Raw genomic sequence first — 7,170 nt, 5'->3', positions numbered from 1 at the left:
AATAAATTATTTTAAATTATTTAGCACCTGCTGCACCACTGTGCAGCCCATACTTCAGGATAAGCTTCCTCCTGCAGCTGATCAGCTGATCTCCACTCTGCTGCGGAGAAGCGGGCGTTATTTATACAGGCTAGCCTCACTGAGCCATGAGGACTCATTTACAAGAGGGACCATATAAAGTACCGACAACAATAACAGTAAACAATGACAACAGTAAACTACAGTAAAAAAAGCCACCCTAATAATTTGAGGAAACTATACATATAAAAACTAGAGAGTATAGTTCACTCAAATGATAGGAGTAACTGGTTTACATAGATTTATATGTGGTGGCCATTTTGGATTTTGAAGACGAGACAGCCCAGTTTTTGTTCGGAACCTTTCTTACACGTAGCTGTAGCCACACAGCAAAATGGAAGTCAGCGCCTGACCCACAAAAAAAAGGCCCACAAAAAAAATAGCCCTTTAACCTATTAGATTTTAATCTGTTGCACTAATTTCAGTCAAACTCTTTCAGTACAAGCACTGAAACTTCTTCAGCTCTATGCTGACCACTGATCAGTGACACAAAGCTGCAGGTGGAGCTCCTGGTTAGGATGAGCCTCTGATATCTGGTTTCACTAAAAACCCCACTGGGCACGTGTTGTTGGTATCTGGTTTGTTCTCAGGAGTCAAATCAGATTCCGACACAAACTCCGTGCTTTTCTGAGGCCAGCAGGAGAGGAGAGCAGCTGAAGGCCGGCTGACGCGTTAGAAAGCAGGTGTTCAGCTGGCTGCAGCTGCTCGTCTGGGTTCCTCTGGAGATCAGTGACGCCGGTCAGACACGCCGGGTCCATTACAGAACCACAGGAATATCATGCACCCCGGACCTGCTTGCTGACAAGAACATGAACACGTCTGGACTTTTCAGTGAACTTTTTAAACCAGATCAAGTTTGAGCCTTCGAAGTGTATGTGTAAGATGACTCTCAGCTAATACCACCGCACATTCTAACTCCATGTCTGTAAAGTTGGATGAGTTACGGCCATGTTCGTGTTCAGTTGGCTGCAGCTGCCATCTTGAATCAGACTGACTGCAGATGTAGGCTATGTCCAAATATTACACTAAGTCCAATAGATTCAATAAAATCCATCCAGTAGTTCATGAAACGCCCACACACACATCATACCTGCAAACTAACAAAGGATGAAAAAGGTGACGGGCCTAACACATGTAGTAAGGAGGTCCTGTCTCCCCCCACCCCCAAGATTTTGTGAATTTTAACATGTAAATTAAGCATTCTGGTATAGGCTATTCCATGAAGAAAATTAGGAGAAAAGACAACATGCTTCAGGTAAAAAAGACATTTACTAACATGTCCTAATTGAGGACATATACAGGAAAGATGGCTGGTCAACCCCAAAACAATTTTTAAAAAGCAACAACCAGAGAAACCAAATGAAGCAGACTCATTTCTTAAACTCTTTACAGGTCCCTCTTGTAAATGAGTCCCCCGTGGATCAATGAGGTTAGCCTGTATAAATAAAGGTTGAATGAATTAAATAGGTAGCGCTAAGCTAGCAGCGTGCAAAACAGACACGCTAGCTAAGATGCTACAGACGTAGCACTCTGCTTCTCTAATGCACCCAGGCTGCGAGCTAGCTATGTAAGTCCAGTCAAGGAGAAATTAAGCAATCTATCATGCCTCTGACAAGCCCCCCACACCACCAAAAATACAAACAAAAAAAATAAAATAATACAACTCTTTGGAGAAAATTCACGCAAATAACATATTTTTAATTGAAATCTGCAAATTTCGCAGAAAAGCGACGTTTGCAAGTATGACATAAACAAACACCCACACATGTTCACTTGCCCTTCAAGATAAAAAAAAAGTCTATTTTTCTACACTATGGTCTGCACTGAAACAGACCTACATTAGCATGATTTGAAAACCATTCATCCATTTTCTTCCACATCCGGGGTCGGGTCGCGGGGGTAGCAGCTTACGTAGGGAGGCCCAGACTTCCCTCTCCCCAGCCACTTGGGCCAGCTCTTCCGGGGGAATCCTGAGGCGTTCCCAGGCCAGCCGAGAAACATAGTCCCTCCAGTGTGTCCTGGGTCTTCCTCTGGGTCTCCTCCCGGTGGGACGTGTCCGGAACACCTCACCAGGGAGGCGTCCAGGAGGCATCCTAAACAGATGCCCGAGCCACCACAACTGGCTCCTCTAGATGTGGAGAAGCAGTGGCGGCTCTACTCTGAATCCCTCCCGGATGACCGAGCTTCTCACCCTATCTCTAAGGGAGGGCCTACACACCCTGTGGAGAAAACTCATTTTGGCCGCCTGTATCCGTGATCGCGTTCTTTTGGTCACAACCCAAAGCTCATGACTATAGATGAGGGTAGGAACGTAGCTTGACTGGTAAATTGAGAGCTTCACCTTTTGACTCAGCTCTTTCTTTACTTTGACAGACCGGTACAGCACCCGCTTCACTGCCGACGCTGCACCTAGCCACCTATCAATCTCACGCTCCATTTTTCCCTCATTCGTGAACAAGACCCTGAGATACTTAAACTCCTCCACTTGGGGCAGGTTCTCCTCCCCGACCCGGAGATGGCACTCTACCCTTTTCAGGCTTGATGGATTTGAAAACAAAATTCATAAAACTTATTTTTACTGAGTACATCTTTTTTTCATTGGGTCTTGTTGTGACTCTACACCTCGAACTTCAGGTACAACTCACAATCCTACATCTGCAGAAGTTCTTGGATAACTCTGCTATTGTGGCTGCATCACTGGTGACCAAGAAGCCGAATACAGAGGTGTGGTGGACAGAACCACCCGCAACTCAACGTTGGAAAAACTAAAGAGCTGCAGGTGGACTACAGGAAGAAAATCAGCCCCCCCCCCCCCCCCCCCCCCCCATGTTCTGTCTGACGGATCAAAATCCAGCTGGATGTTCTGAGCCACGAGCTTTGACCTTTCATTTTCACACAAAGAGGAAAAGAGGCTGAGCGAGCCCTGCTCCGAGTTCCTGACCCTGATTAACCTTTGACCTGTGCTGCCCCCACAACTCACCCCTCCCTCCCACTAATGATTACAGACTTCTTTTAGACCTAAAGCTGCATCTGTCACTGTACTGCAGTCTTCATTCAGTGTTTAAAGGAAAACATTAATGAAACTTTATTTGTTTAACTTTAATGACGCACAGACTCCGACGAATGAGAGTACAAATATTCAAGTAAGCAAAATCACGTAAACAGGTTTTTCATGTCCGTCATGCCAGGTTTGGATTCCAACTGTCTTATGCTGAAATATTATAGAGGTATTGTCATTTTAGTCGAACCCTGAAAATAACATTTTGTACAATCTTGTGCTGCATTTTCACAAAATCTGTTGGAGGTGCAACTCAAAACATTAAAATATCGTGAAAAACTTTAATATTTTCTGTCACTCACTTCAAAAAGTAAAACTCATATTTTACATAGATTCATTCCACAGAGTGAAATATTTCAAGCCTTTACTTCTTGTAGTTTTGATGTTTATAACTTACAGAAAATTAAAAAAAAATAGAATTCAGTGTCTCAGAAACTGAGACTATTCCACAGTCAGGTTCTGGTTCCTTTGTCAGTGTGGGCCGGTGCCGAGTCCTGGTGGAAAATGAAACCATCATCTCCATGAAGCTCGTCAGCAGAAGAAGCATGAAGTCTCTAAAATGTCCTGCTAGATGCTGCGTGGACTGTGGACTTCAGAAAACCCAGTGGACCAGCACCAGCAGAGGACATGGACCCAAACCATCACTGACTGTGGAAACTTCACTCTGGACTTGAACAACGTGGATTCTGGACCTCTCCACTCTTCCTCCACACTCTGAGACTTCATTTACAAATGACATGAACATTTACTTTAATCAGTAAGGAGAACGTTGGACCACTGAGACACAGTCCAGTTTCACTTTGTGAAGAGTTTGATTGGTTTCACGATATTTTAATTCTTTGAGATGTTCAATGACTCTCAGCTACTACCACCAAATGTTATCTCAACATCTGTCCATCTCACTGAGACACAGTCAGTTTAGTTTGGGCTACAGCTGATTCACTGTGGCTTGAACGCCAACAGACTGAATGTGCAGACACCGCCTCCTTCCTGAGAGTTTCATTAAACTTCTTCTTCATGAGACATTCGTGTGCTCAGTTTAGGCTGGTTTATATTTTGTAGGACGTCATGAACTCCGGGCTCGCTCACGTACTTTTGTTTACAGAAATGATGGCCTCCGAGAACCCGTTCTGTGCACAAGCGTCAGAAACACACCACCGCCCATCCAGGGGCCAAGTGATGTGTGATTGGTCAGAACTTTGTGGGCGTGTCTTCTTTCTCTAAAGCTGCTATGCTGAGCCAAATTTACCACCGTTTCAGCAAAACGGATAAAGAAAGTGAAAGAACCGTGGAAGGACATCTGCACGGATAAGACACGGGTGGCTCAGTGGTCGTGCTGACCGAGAGGGAGCCCCCCTCGTCTGGACAGTGTGGGGACACGCTCCTACACCGTCTGTCTTCATGATAAACTGGCAAATTACCTCTTCTCCCAAATTACCAACAGAAACAGAAGATCCTTCTCCTCCATCATCAGCTGAAAATAACCATCCGCTCTGCCGGCCGTGCTGTCTCGGCTGTTTGTGCATCAGCCACAGATGTCCAGCCAATGTGATCATTAAAATCAGACTCACTGCAGGTCACAAGAAAGCAGACGTTTGAAAATCAGACTGAAGACACTGACCTGACCCGGGGGTCAAAACTCATTTCTATCAAATCTCAGTCAATATTTGGATAAAAAACAAGAAAATTAAAAAAAAAAAAATTACGTGTAATATTCAGATTATTTAGACAGATGAACGACTTTTCCGATGTTAGACAAAGAGTCCGTCACTAACAGCAGGTGTGTCCTGGATCTGAAGCTAAATCAGAAAAAAAAAAAATCTGCCCAAGAACGGCGGGACAGTTAGAACAGGTCCTGGAAAAACTACAAGAACCCATGAACTAGACTAAGATTATTCCTGCTTTAATCTCAGCACAGTGAAGGATAAACTGGAGTCCAGAACACACACTGGGACATTTCCCTGCCTCTACTGTACAGCATGTTCATACTTGGTTTATACAGAACCTCCATCTGTGCTACTTTTAGCTTCTATTAGCAAAGTTTCTAGCTGCTCTTTTACCATTTTTAGCTTTTAGCTAAAAAATAGCAAAAGGGTAGGTTTCCAGGCACGTCCCACTGGTAGGAGGCCTGAGAGCTTCCAGAACGAGCTGGAACGTGTCCCTGGGGAGAAACGTTTCTCTCCTGGACCTGTCGCCTCCACAACACGACTTCGCATAAGAGGTAGAAGATGGAGCTTTTAGCTAGCCTTTTCCTCTTTTAGCTAGTTAGCTAGTGTTTTCCTATTTTTTAGCAGAGGTGGAAAGCGTACTGAAAATTTGTACTCAAGTACATGTACTGTTACACTGCTTAAATTGTACTCAGTTATAAGTAAAAGTACTGGTGTTATAAAAAAACTTAAGTAAAAGTACAAAGTACTCTTCTCAAAAACTACTCAGAGTATTAATTACTTTTTAACCAACTGATGTTTTATTGTGTTGTCAGTAGAAGGCATTCAGTTTGATTTACTGTAAATAATAAATAATAAATATAAATATAACAGCTACATTCAAAGCACATTTCTCAGAAGCTCCGTCTTATTTTAGTACCAGTCAAACCAATGACAGTGACAAGATCTAAGATCTTCACATACTTAGTCAAACTAATAACCCACAAGCAATGCCATGCAGGTAGTTGTAAAACCTCATATACTGCAATATGTTTTTAGAGATTTGATGCTGCTATCACCGTAGAGATCAAACAAAGTTTGCATCTGGACGCTGTCTCCTTTTCACCCTCTGTACATGAAACATTCCTCCAGGTACGGTCACTATCACTCGGCCTCAGCTTGTACCTCGTCATTTTCTCTGTTGACAGTGTTGTCCTCTGTCTCCATTTTGGCTTTTTCTCCAAATCTTCGGTCCATAAATGACTCTCTACTCTACAGACTCGTCCTTTGTTTACATCAAAGGTAACTGGTGTGTTCGTGATCTGAGAGCCTTATTGGCTACAAAGATGCAGATGAACGGTTTGAATGTTAATTCAAATTGTGGCCGTACTCAGGAGCGACATCTGATTTTAAAAGTAGCAAAGTAGATTACATGGTCTAAATTGTACTTAAGTAGGAGTAAAATTACACACTTGAAAGAAATACTCATAATTGTACAAGTACCCAAAAAATCTACCAGTACTTAATTATAGTAGGTTGAGTATTTGTAATTCACCACTTCCACCCGTTTTGTAGCTAGAGTTTTGGTAGTTTTAGCTCATAACTGCCATTTTTGTTTCTTTTTGTTCATCTTCAGGTTTAGCCAATGTTCTGCTTCTTTAGCTTTAGCAACTTCCTTAGCAAGTTTCAGCTCTCGGTGTTTTACACAGAATTTATTTATTAACCTTTGTTTAACCAGGCAAATCCCATTGAGATCACAGATCTCTTGGAGGCCTGGGCCTGAAGGCAGATAACATGCATGTTTTTAGAAACCGGAGTACACGGAGAAAACCCACGCAAGCACGAGTAGAGCATGCAAACTCCACACAGAAAGACCCCAGGTCCAACCGGGGATTGAACCCAGGGCCTTCTTGCTGTGAGGCAACAGTGTTAACCACTGAGCCGTCATGCTGCAAAGAATGCAGTTTTTTTGCTGCTCGCAGTTCTCAGATTGAAATGTTTTCACCTAAACCCATGAACCTGTGATGGAGGAGCATGTTTTTCAGCTCAGCACTGTAAATGTTCAGACATTTCCCAGTAGATGTCAGAGACAGAGCAGGCTGTGTGGCAGGAAGTTCAGCTAACAAGCTGAACAGACAAAGCTGATCCTTAGGTGTTCACAAACTGCACGAAACAAGAAAAACCAGACAAAGCACGGCTACAGTTAGTTTCCTCTTGCTCCAGATGTAAATAGTGAGTCCGGTGCAGAGCATCCACAGAGCCACAGATAGAACCCAGAAACAAGTTCTGCTCCTCGTCTCAGTGAAACATCAGGCCTGATGTTAGCGCTCATCACATCTGCTGCCTCTGAGAGGCAGGAAGAAGAAGGTTGCCATCTAGAGGCTGCAG

General features: G+C 43.4%; 1 protein-coding gene across 1 annotated transcript in view; it reads right to left on the bottom strand.

Annotated features, from left to right (window-relative positions):
* LOC119413542 (GDNF family receptor alpha-1) overlaps nucleotides 1–7,170 on the bottom strand; it is a 251,133-nt gene that overhangs the window by 241,660 nt on the left and 2,303 nt on the right. The gene's annotated exons all lie outside the window — the stretch shown is intronic.

This window comes from Nematolebias whitei, chromosome 1 (assembly GCF_014905685.2).
Source record: "Nematolebias whitei isolate Nwh7 chromosome 1, NemWhi1, whole genome shotgun sequence".
NCBI lineage: Eukaryota > Metazoa > Chordata > Actinopteri > Cyprinodontiformes > Rivulidae > Nematolebias > Nematolebias whitei.
The sequence above is the reverse complement of the archived record's forward strand: the minus strand, read 5'-3'. Positions and strand labels throughout refer to the sequence as shown.